This window comes from Stegostoma tigrinum, chromosome 23 (assembly GCF_030684315.1).
Source record: "Stegostoma tigrinum isolate sSteTig4 chromosome 23, sSteTig4.hap1, whole genome shotgun sequence".
Taxonomy (NCBI): Eukaryota; Metazoa; Chordata; class Chondrichthyes; order Orectolobiformes; family Stegostomatidae; genus Stegostoma; species Stegostoma tigrinum.
The window spans coordinates 7,853,739-7,866,771 of record NC_081376.1 but is presented as its reverse complement, the minus strand read 5'-3'; positions in this window follow the sequence as shown (position 1 = coordinate 7,866,771).

Genomic DNA, 13,033 nt, shown 5'->3' with positions numbered 1-13,033 from the left:
GGGCGGAGCGAGCGTATAAGGGGAGGAGCGACGCCAGTGTGGGGATGAGCTTGACTAGAGTGGGAGGGCCGGACGGATAGGATAGGGGGAATTAGGGGGCGGGGCCAGAGTGCGTGAGAGTGGGGTGTGGCTCGATAGGGGGTGGGTCGGAAGGATAGAGGAGGGGCTGTAGGAAGAGGGCGAGACCAGGGGTTGTGGGCGGAGCTAGGATTCAGGCGCAGAAGATAGGGGCGGGGCTTTTGCGGGAAGGGAGGGGCGAAGGTGCGATGTGAGTGGCAAGGAGAGGGTGTGGGCATGAAGGGAAGGGGGCGGGGCTAAATCGCGTGGGCGGAGCTGGGTCGGGGCATGATGGGCGTGGCTAGAAAGGGACTACAGAGGGAGGAGAGGGGCCAGTGGTAAGTGGGTAAATAGGGATGGGCTAGAATATAAGGTGAGGGCGGGGCCAGTGATGGGCGGGGCCAAAGTAGTTACGAAAAATGGGTCTGGACGCGAAAGGTCAACTTTCCTACACGTGGTGATGCCTGACCTGCTGTGTCCCTACACAGCTCCACACTTTGTGCTGACTGTAGCATCTGTAGTTCTTGGCACCCGGCACCCAGGGGTGGGGCTATTTACAGGGCGTGGTTGGAATGAAGGAGGCCGGATGGAAGGGGAGGGGAAATAGTGGGAAAGGGGAGAGACCAGAGGGGGAGGAGGCAGTCTGTGAGAGGGGGTGGGGCTAGATGCAGAGGGGCACATGAGGTGGTGGTAGTGAGGGAAGGGCATGATTATAGTGAGTGAGGCTTGAGGGAGAGGGGAGGAGCTGGAGAGGGATCGGGTTGGGGCTAATGAGGGGAAGGGGTTTGTTGAGGGGCAGGGCTAGAGTGGGAAGACCTGAGAGAACGGAAAAAGTGCTGATGGGTACGAGACTGAAGGGATTGGAAGAGAGAGACTAGGGGGTGGGGCATGGGTGAGCTGGAAGGCTAGAGTGAGAGGGTGAAGCTAAAGTGGGGAGGGGCTGAAGGGAAATTGGAGGGGCTGGACTGAGGAGGAGCAACAGGGTGGGGTCTAGAGTGAGGGTGAGGGGATATAGAGGCAGATATGGAGTGAGGGGAGAGGCTACACGGAAGTAGAGAGGGAAGGGAGAGGGCTAGAGAGAGGGTAAGAGGCTGAACTGGGGTGACAGTCAAGGGAGATTAGAGATGGGAAGAGGCACTCGCGAGAAAGGGAGGGTCTAGAGAGAGGGAGGGGTTGGAGCGATATGAGTTTGTGGTGAGGGTATGGGGCTAGAAATTGGGGGGAGGGCGAGAGTGTGGGGCTAGAGATGGTGGAGGCTAATGGGAGAGGGGAGGGGCTAGAGAAACTGGGAAGGCCTCGAGAGTGGGCTAGAGTGAGGGAAGGTCTAGAGGGAGGGACGGGGTTGGCATTCCCAGGCAACACAGCTTGACAGCCTTGCTTTGATTTTTTACAGAATTAAGATTAAATTTCCTTAGCTTCAAATTACTGCTTCAGAATTCTAACCAAACACTTTTGGTCTGGAATTTCCAAACCAAAACCCTTACTCTGAGGAAATCTATTTTTGAACTGCTTTGGACTAATTCCTTCCTCCAGGACAAACTCTTTTTATCCATGATGCCAGCCAGGTTGTCTGTGAGCTAAACCAATAGCTTTCCAATCTAAGGGTTTTCTCTGAGCAGAAAAAAAATTCTTAAATTTGTACAAAACCAAAAGGAAGCTAATGCCTTCAATGTTTGCTGCATCCTATTGTATAATTTTCATAATACAAACAAATTCACGTTATCCTTCCTGGGGTGCACCAATCAGCTGCTCATTGAGACACACTGGTTTAAAAAAATAGCTCCAACTTCTTCAAACACAAAAGGCAAAACTCATATGCCATTAGCTTAAAATCCAAACTGTAAAAGTAATTTTACTAATATCTATAAATCACACATTTTATGTCAAAATATGACTTCTAGAGTAGTGGGCCTTCATTAGCAGTACATTCTTTCCATTAGAGTCATAACAATGCCACCATTAGTAAACTGTATTCTATCTTCAATCTTTCGAAATTGAACCAACTGTTATCATGGGTTTACCATACCTTCCTCCTCCATCTTCCAGCTGAATGCAATTGTACTCAACCTGTTCCTATTCTGCAGAAAACATGACCTCACATTCCATCTGTAGACGTACAGCTCCACCTCCCTGTTAATTCTCTTGACTCCTATACTGTCTGTGAAAAGTCAGATTTTTTTGCCCAACATCTGGAGTTGGATGAGCAGAAACATTTTTTACAACATTTTGGCAAAAAAGAACAAAGGCTTGGGTCCACATTACAAACGCCATTCCCTGCTTAATAATTCTAAGATGTTTGCTGGCAATTCTTTTAATGCTGAACCAGAAGGTTTCAATCTTAATATCTCATTGAAGCCAGCAACAGATCTAAGACAATGCCAAGATTCTCAACTTCAATGTCTATAATATCTTTTGATTCCACCATGCCTGAATTCATCATTTGCTGAAATCTAATCCAAATCCACTGGATTTGACTATTTCAAATAAATACTCTTTTGGCCATTATCCACTTTCCACACACTGTGCGAACTTTAACTTATACAGAACATTGCTACCTGAAACATACTCACATCAATCCTGTTCATCTAACACCCCCACCGGCCCTCCACCCCCCCCACCACCCGCCACCCCCCGGTAATTGAAATACATTGGTCTAGCAACACATCAGTTTTAAAACTCCCATCTTTCAAGCCCTTCAGAGCCTCTCCCCTCTCTATCTGCACAGTCTTTTCCAGCCACCGAACACTCCAACTGTAATGATGTCCATTAAAATGATAAGGAAGGTGTCCATTTGAATCATTAATTCTGCTTGATCCCCACATTCAGAAATTCTCTCTCTCTCTCAACTACTCTTGAAGTGTTCAAAAGTAACATAAGTTGTATTTTATTTACTTGAATAGCTTTTTCTTACTTTTGCTTTCTCTCATGTTCTCTCTATTAGTTTTTTTTCTTTATTCATTCATTGGATGAGAGGCATCGCTGTCTGGGCAGCATTTATTGCCTATCCCTAAATTCCCAGAAGGCAATTAATAGTCAACCACATTGCTATGGGTCTGGAGTCACATGTAGGCCAGACCAAGTAATGATGGCTGTTTCCTTCTCTAAAAGACATTAGTGAATCAGATGGGTTTTCCCAACAATTGACAATGGATTCACAGTCTTCATTAGATTCTTAATTCCAGATATTTATTGTATTTAAATTCCACCATCTGCCGTGGCAGGATTCAAACCCAGGTCCCCAGAACATTATGTGGGTCTCTGAATTAACAATCCAGTGATAATACCACTAGGTCATCTCCACCCCACTAGTCCAATCTTTCTTTCAGTTTTCTATATCCACTTTGACTATAAATTGCTCTCTTCTTTTTCCATTATAACTCTGATTCTTTCCCAATATTCTGTATGAAGGCAATGAATTATTGGACCTGACTTCACTATGATCAATTCACAGCAAAAATATTTGAGCAGTCAAGTGAGAGAAAATTCTAGTTAATACGGCACACTCAAGATGTCCCACTAGATCAAATTCTGGGCAATTCAAATGGCTACCAGATTCTGCAATTAGCGTCAGCAACATCTCATAGAATCCCTATGGTGTGGGAACAGGCCATTTGACCCAACTAGTCCACACTGCTCCTCTGAAGAGTATCCTATCCAGATTTGTTCCCCTACCCCTGTATTTTGCCGTGTCTAACCCACCTAGCCTAAACATCCCTGGTCACTATGGGTAATTTAGCATGGCCAATCCACCCCAACCTGCACATCTTTGGACTGTGGGAGGAAAGCCATGCTGATGCAGGGAGAATGTGAAAACTCCTCACAGACAGTTGCCTGAGGGTGGAACCGAACGTGTGTCCCTGTTGCTATGAGCCAGCAGTGCTAACCACTAAGCCACCGTGCTGCCTCTAATGGCTACAAATGATTTACCTGGTACATTCAAAAAACTACATGACAACTAGAATTGTTGGAATCACAATTATATACTTTTATTCATTCGTGAGATGTTGCCCTTCCCTAGTTGACCTTGAGAAGTGGTGGTGAGCTTCCCTCTAGAAGCATTGCAGTCTACATGCTGCCGCAGACCCAGTATAGCAGCTATATCCTTTCAGCTCTGACCAGCTCAATCAGTTTTGTTGCTGCCAAGCCACTCTTGATGGTGGACATTGAAATGCCCCACAAAAAGTACGATTTGTACCTTTGCCACCCTCAGTGCTTTCTCCAAGTGTTGTTCAATATTGAGGAGCGCTGATTCATCAGCTGAGGGAGGATGGTAGATAGTAATCAGTAGGAGGTTTCCTTGCCCATGTTTAGCTTGAAGTCAAGAGATTTCTTGGGGTCTGGAGTCAATGTTGAGGACTCCCAAGACAACTCCCTCCCCATGTGCTGCCATCTCTGCTGGGTCTGTCCTGGTGTTGGAACAGGACATGTCTAGGAATGGTGATGGTGGTGTCTGGGACAATGTAAGGCGTGATTCTGTGAGTATGGTTATATCAGACAGTCGCTTGACTTGTCTTTGAGACAGCTTCCCAATTTTGGTGCTAGCTCCCACATATCAGTAAAGCGGTCTTTGAAGCATTGACAAGGCTGTTTCTGCCATTGTCTATTCCAATGCCAAGTGGTCTTTCTTGAGACTTTGTAGTGATTAGGGCGGCACGGTGGCTCAGTGGTCAGCACTGCTGCCCCACAGTGCCAGGGACCCAGGGTCAATTCCACCCTTGGTTGACCATCCGTGTGGAGCTTGCAAATCCTCTCCATGTCTGTGTGGGTCCCATGTTCGGTTCCTCCCCCAATCCAAAGATGTGCTGGTTAGATGGACTGGCCATGCTAAATTGCCCCTGGTGTCCAGGGAGGTGTAGACTATGTGGATTAGCCTTGGGAAATGCCAAGTTATGGAATGGGTCGGGGTGGGATGCTCTTTGGAGAGTCAGTGTGGGCTCAATGACCTGTTTCCACATTGCTGGAATTCTATGACTCTGACTGAATGGCTTGCTGTGCCACTTCTGAGGATAATTTGAAGTCAACCACATTGCTGTAGGTCTGGAATCATATGTAGACCAGACCAGGTGAGGTTGGCAGATTTAATCCTCTAAAGGACATTAGTGAACCAGACGCATTATTCTGACAATCAACAATGGTTTCACGGTCTTCAATAAATTCTTAATTCCAATGATTGAATTCAAATTTCACATCTACCAAGACAGGATTCAAACCCAGGTCCACAGAACAATAGCTGAGTTTCTGGATGAGTAGTCCAGCAATGATACAGCAATCGTCTGCCCCTCTATGACTAAGTATTACTTTAATTGCGCTGAAAGTAAACTGTGCATTAATCATGAAAAGGATACATCTTAATATTGGTTTCAGTTCTTTTTTTGTATTATACAAAAAACAACAGCCTTGCATATAGCCCTATTAAACCCAAACTTACTGCTTCCGTTTTCATTTTACTTATGATTTTATGAATTAGGATTTACGTATGTGCCCATTTTTATCTTTTAGTGTATTAACTTGGATAGTTAAACCTTCTGGTAAAAAATAGCCACATGAATAAAGGTTAGGCACCAGCAGATGGCGATGTAGACCCATGATAAACATGGTACATGGGACGATGAGAGGGGCAGGTGTAGAAGATTCAGATGCAGAGTTCAAGAAGGTGTGTTGCCTACCTGTGGCCAGATAAAGGAAATCTCAAAGCAACGGAAGAAGAGCTGGTGAAGGCAGGAGAGAAATCTGTTTGCTGTTGTCCATATCAGAACCAATGACATAGTGGGGTCAGGTTGTAGTTTCAGGTATATTACCCTGGTCATGTGCTAATCTATTGGGCAAGTTGAAAGGAGCAAGACGGGGAAGAATCATGTAGAAATTTCATTATTGTAGTCTAAAAGAAGTAGGAGGTTGAGCAGAAAAACAAAATCAGACCAAGGGATAGCACGAAAGACACATGGAAAGTTATGGAGAACAGGATATTGCAGAAACAAGAACGGAAAATGATGGGAGCATTCGGTTGGTTAGGCAACATCTGCATGGGCTTCATCTGACGAAAGAGCAGCGCTTTGAAATCTTGTGATTTTAAATAAACCTGTTGAACTGTAACTTGGTGCTGTGTGACTTCTGATAGCATCTATATTGAGAGAGAGAAAATAAAACTAACAGTTCAGGTTGACGATCTTTTGTCAGTACTGGGAAAAGTTGTAGATGTAAAAGGAAGTGTTAAGCAATGAACAGGTGAGGCAAAGACAAAGGAAGGTCTGTGATAGGATGGAAAACAAGGCAGATTTATAGAAGAATGTGAATCTTTCAGAGGCAAAGAAATTGATTGAAATCCTCACACGCAAAACCAATAGCCAGGCACTTTTTCTCAATTTGTGAGTTGAATGGCTCAGTCGGCATTATTACCCCAGGTCCCAAGGTAACTGATTATCCTTACTACATAATGACGGCCACAAAGTCTGTCTCATTGCCATCACACAAGGTAACTTCTGTTGTTACTGTATGTTTGATTCTAGTGAAAGCTGCTTCCTGCTCTGTCTCCCAGTATCACACTGTGCTGATAGATTAGGCAAGGACTTTGCTAAATAATTCATGAATCCAACAAATCATTGCACCGTTTTCACATCTGCGGGTCATTGCACCTTTGCTACAACTGTCACCTTGCCTGGATCCAGGTAAAATCTTTTTTGTTGTCAACACATGACCTATGTAATTAACTTCAGGCATCTTTGATTGCATCTTATTCTTATTCATGTTCATGTTGTCTCTAGCAGTTGCAGTAGATACAGATTGTGGCCTATGATGGCCTCTTCCACTGTACCTCCTCATCCACAGGCTAGCAGATTATCCACAATGGTTTCTAACCCAGGAAGGTGACTGCTCTCTGTGTGGATACACTTCTAGAGCAGGGGAAATGTCAAATGACACGTACAACTGCCTGTATCTCTGAAATGACATCCAAAATACAGTTTTACATCTGCTGCGCTCAACTATCTCCATTAGTCAGTAACCATCTCTCTCATTGAGAGTGATAAAGACCAATGCCCCACCAAGCTGTGGCAAAATGTCTTCAATGGTTGATATGGATAGTGGGATCTCTTCAAAGGTTTACTGAAATCCTTTGCTGATGAGGCAGCAAGCCAGTCCTGATTGGTCAAGATGTTACCATGGAGAAAACAATGGAAAACAGCTACAGGTTCTCCGTGGTTCCAAGTAATCAATAATGGCTCGAAGTTTAGGCACATTCCTTCTGTTTGCAGAGTGCTTGACTTCATGTCAATGACAGTCTGTCATTTCTAGACTATCAGTTGAGCTCATAAGTTAGCTCGTTTACATTTGATAGAAGTGGCAGTCTGCAAACAAGGGGAATGTGTTCAACAGTTATCACGGCAGTGAGCAGAATGCTTTTTGCTTTCAGTTCTGCACATTCCTAATTACTCTTGAAGTGAATGACATGCTGGGCTGTTACTGAGGGCATGTCTTTGTGGGTTTGGAGTCACATATAGGAATGCTAAATTTCATTTTCTGAAGAACATTGGTGAATGAGTTGGGTTTTTCTGATTTCAAATATCTCATTTCCATCATTAATGAGATTGGCATTTCATTCTAGATATGCAAATGAACTGAATTTAAATTCCCCGGACTCTGGTGGTGAGAGCTGAAATTATTGAAGGTATGTCCTAACCTCTTGATTATGGGGTGAATTAAATTAGCATGATCTGACCATCCCCAAATTGTGCAGTGTAAGTTATAATGGGACTTTATTACAAAGCTTACAATTGTCAGCGTGCATAGGCATCTCAAAAATGGTTGCTTTAAGCAGAGAACTTAGATACTGAATCTCTCTAATAAAGGTCTGAGTCTAAGAAGGAGAGGAGCAAACAGAAAGTAATTGCTGTTTCTAGTGCAGAGAAATGAGATGGACAGCAAAGTGAACATGGGGAATGTCAGATCATCCATGATTCTATTAAATGGTGGAGAAGGTGCTGAAGGGTCTACCCCTGCTTCTGTTTCTTATGGTCTCATGGTCTTGTGGATATGACAAGCTTCTTCAAGTGTTGTTGCAATCACACTCATTAGGAGAGTTAGAAGCATTTTATCACACACCCATCCTTTGCCTTGTAGATGGGGAACAGGCTATGGGAGTCAGGAGCTGAGCTACTCATATAGAACAGCCTATGGCCTGTACTTGTAGTCACAGTTTGATTGGTGCAGTTTCTGACATAAGGCAGAACGTGGAACCAATTAGGAATAAAATGGGTGATAAATATGTAAAGGCCCTGATTTTGTCAGGGTTGCTCATTTTACATGCGCAGGGATGCACATGGCAACAAATTCCATTTGTGAAATACCCCATGGAGATAAAATCAGAAAAAGTTTATTAAGTTTTACACAAACTACAACAATGTAGTCTGACAGTGAGCTACAGCTTATAGCAGGCTATGCTATCTGTATGCAGTCCCCATGGAAGAGCATATTAGTCTTCAGTCTTATTTTCTCTGACCTTCTCATCTCTTGGGTTCTGGTCTCTGATTCTTCTCAACCACCTTAGCTTGATTGGAAGAGCCTTTTTCAACCTGGCTCTTATCCAACTAATTCTTCCCCATGTCCAAACATGCTGTCCCCAAGGGGATCAGCTCCAGTGCATTCATTTCTCAACCAAGCATGTATAGTCTATTTTAACTGTGCAAGTGAGAACATGGTCATCAAAGGTTCGTTTTTAGAACTGCGTGCTGCATTTGAATGATCATGTTGCATGTTTGCCTTGCGTCAAGAAGGTTTACCTCTTAGAACTCTGTGTCCTCTGTGTACATACAATGTTGTGACTCTGCCTGACAGTTAGTATTCTGTGGGCCTGCAAGCTGCTAACACAAAATCAGTTCATTTGCTATAATGTTTGCTTCATAACTTGTAATGTTTTAAATAAACTAACCCAACGAGTTAATAAGTTCCTGATGAGGAATTATAAAAAATGATATGGTAAATAGCAGTGGTGCTCCAAACAAATTATTATGTTGATGAGCCCAACTGTGTTTGAACAGTCAGCAAGCAAATTAATTGACGGATGCAACACATGCTTGACACACTTATATTGTGCTAAATTGTGTGAGACAATCTTCAAACTTCTGGTTCATTACAGCATCAGAAGCACTATTTTCCTCTGTTGAATGGGAAATTTAATTCACTTAAGAAAGGCGAGTGTACAGGGTACATGCTGGATGTCTACTTCAAAACATCTCACGTGTGGACTGTTTTTAATAAGCTAGCTCACAGAGTTAATCAGCCCTTGATAAGCAATTGATCATTTGGACAATTATCGTTAACACAGAACATGTTATTTTCCTATCATCTGAAAAGCAGCCATTGATCATGACTTGGTATTTTCTGTCTTATGCCTTTTCTTTAAGCCGCGCTGAATGTGCAAATTGGATTTTGCAAAGGAAGGGTGAAAAATGGGGCCATGATTTTAAGACGAAAGGCGGAAATTTAGAAGTGATTGGGGGAAAACGTTTTCAGCCAGAGGGTGGTGGGGGCTGGAATGCACTACCTCAGAGGGTAGTTGAAGTGGGAAACCTGACAACCTTTGAAAAGCACTTGGATAGGCACTTGAAGTGATATAACATTCAAAACTATCGGCCAAGTGCTGGAAAAAGGGACCAGTGTACATTTAGTGTAGCTTTGACGGTACAGACTCGATGGGCTGAAGGGCCTCTTCTGTACTGCATGATTCCATGAATGATATGGGTATCAGTAAAGTCATTGTTAATGAATAAGAGAAAATTGGAACTGAGGGCTGGGCAAGACGGGAACATTAGGGTCATTTTAAATTATGAAAAAAGGAGTCGACAGAATGATAAGGAACAGGAAACTTGGCACCATTAGTGAACAGAATATATATAGAAATTATGTCGGAACACAATGAGGTCATGAAATGTAATTTTAAAAAGTCGTGGTAAATGTGACTCAACAAGAGGGTAACAATCCAAAACAGCCATTACTGTAAGGGCTGGGGAAGGTCTACAATAAAATAAACAGGTTGGCACAGAATTCAGACCTTGCTAAAGGTCACAGGTCAAACACCGTGCAGTTTTTGTCATGAATACAATACAGAGAGATCAGACAATGGTAATTCAATCTCTTTGTACATTGATGAGGTACAATGAGCAAACATTTTAAAGGAACCATAGGTTCAGACCAATAACATGAAATACATCAGATGAGAAAAGAATTAATGTCCCCTTGAGACAGGGATACTCTGATGGCATTGACGTTAACCTTGTTACCGAAGAATGAGAGTCAACTTTGGAGCATGTATGGGGTAGAGTCGGCCATTGCGATTGAAAACACTGGTGTGAACTCAATGCAACAAACTCTGTGACAAATACCCGTGTTATCTGAAAAAAATATTGGTGTACGGATTGCATTTGCACCAGATGTAGGGTGTTACACTCTGAAAGGAAGCACATCAGCTTTCAGTGTAACTGTCATTGTGGTTCCTTTCAGTTTTGGCCAGAGCTGAACCAACTCACTGCCAGAAGCAGCTGCAGTTATTTAATTAGGTAGTTAGTGAGAACTGGTTCTGAAACCGGGTCACTGACATTCCCAACAGTTTCAATGCAGGAGATCGAACTAGCACACGAAAGTTGACTCATTGAGTTGATGAGCAATTGATCATTGGACAATTATCATTAACATGAAACATGTTATTTTCTGCTGACCACCACTCTGAAAAACAACCATCGGTTATGACTCAGTTTTTGTCTTTGAGTCCTGAAGGAGGGTAATACCCAAAACATTGACTGCTCCTTTCCTCCAGATGCTGCCTGGCCTGCTGTGTTCTTCCAGCCTCCTGTTTGTTTACCTTTTTCTGTCTTACATCTTTTCTTTAAGTCAAGCTGAATCTGCCAATGGTATTTTTTAAAGGGCGTCTTCACAGTTAATAATCAAAACGGTCCCTTAGTTGGTCAATGAAACAGGCTGTAATGTTAAGGTGAAAGGCAGGAATGTTTACAGAGGATTGTGGAAAAACATTTTCAGCCAGAAGGTGGTGGGTGTCTGAATGCACTGCGTTGGAGTGTAGTTGAGGCTGGTAACCTCACAACCTTTGAAAAGTACTTGGATGAGCACTAGAAAGTATTATAATATTCAAGGCTATGGGCCTAATGCTGGAAGGTGGAATTAGTGTAGCTTTGAGTAACTTTGGTGGTACAGACTTAATGGGTTGAAGGGCCTCTCAGTGCTAAATAAGCACAAATTGCAGGTGGAAATTGGGTGCAACAAGGCGGCGCAACGAGCAGAATTCAGTACAGTGAGGGTAAGGTGTTTTAGATCTTTGTGAGAAACGGAGGAGTAGTCTGAGAGAGGGAGTGAGTGACAGCAAGATTCCAAAGATAAAGCCCAGACTTATGGCTTACATGAGCAGGTAAGTGGTTGATTATTGAGTTTTAAGTTTATCTTCCTCTCTAGAGGTGATACTGTACACCAGTACCAGCGAGACAGAAAGACAATATTAATTTTCATAGTTTATTGAACTAAAGTGTTTCGTATAATCACAGATAATCTTTTGTGTGAAATTTCTAAACCCAACAAGTTTAAATTAAATGCAATAAAGATGACAGGCAATGTGAGCCGACTGCAGTATGTAGGGTTTGCTTGCAGTGTGATCTACCACAACCATGTCTGGAGTGAGTGACTGCATCTTGAGGAACCGTGACTCAAAGTTGATAAACTCGAGTCAGAAATGCGGTGATGGATCAGAGTAAAGTTCTCTGGGCATTTTCTTTTAGACTAGTTCCTTCTGATTCTGTCTGTTGGCAGGGCTATGATTGTAGAAAGGGCAGCTATGGGGATACACAGAGTAGTAGTAGAGGAGCCTTAGCTTTTGTCATTTGCCCAACAGGTTTAATGTTCTTGGAGCTTGTACAAGACAAGAGCAGAGACTCATAGAGGTTGAGCACACTGACCATGGCAGAGCGATGCAGGGGACCTTGCACATGGCAAGATATGAAGAAAACTATTTCATAGTAGAGGACAATATCGTAGGAGATTGGAGACACTGATCTCTGTAGCCTAGAGCATGAACACAGAAGTCTAGATTACCTGCCCAATGCCAGGGTTAAGGACATCCTGTTTGGCTGGAGAGGAGCTTCAAGTATGACAAGAATAAATTCCAGTTGTCATGGGCACCAAGAACAGGGGTTGAACTCAGAAAGAGGTTTCACTGAAAATATATGAGGAATTAGAGTCTAAATTGAAAAGCAATCCGACGAGACTAATAATCTCTAAACTACTACATGAGCCACAAGTGAATTGGCATGGGGTAAATAAGATCAGAGAGTTGGGTGGGTGCCTCATAGATTGGTGTGGGAGAAATTGATATGAATACATGGGGACTGGTACCAGTGTAAGGGAAAGGGGAAACTGTGCTTTTGGGACAGACTTCACCTGAACCATTGCCCAGGTAAAGTGTATAACTAGGGCAGTAGGAAGGGCTTTCCCTTATAGATTCATGGGAGATGGGCATCACCAGCTGGGCCAGTATTTATCCCCATCCGTAGGTGCCCTTCAGGAGGTAGTGATGAGCTGCCTTCTTGATCAGCTGCAGCCCGTTTTGTCTGGGTAGACCCACAATGCCTTTAGGAAGGGAATGCCATATTTCCATGTCAGGATGGTGTGTGGCTTGGAGGGGAATTTGCAGGGGGTGGTGATCCCATGTATCTGCTGCCCTTTCTATACGGTAGTGGTCATTGGTTTGGACGTTGCTGCCGAAGAAGCCTTGGTAAAATTTTGCGGTGCGTTTTATACATGATACACACTGCTGCCCCTGGGCATCAGTGATGAAGGGGTTGCACGTTTGTGAATGTGTATCCTGGATTACGTCAAGCTCCTTGAACATTATGGGAGCTGCACTCATCTAGGCAAGTGGTGAATAAATAACGGAGATGAAATGGTTCGCCTGAGCGGAGATTTGGCAAGTTATAGTGTA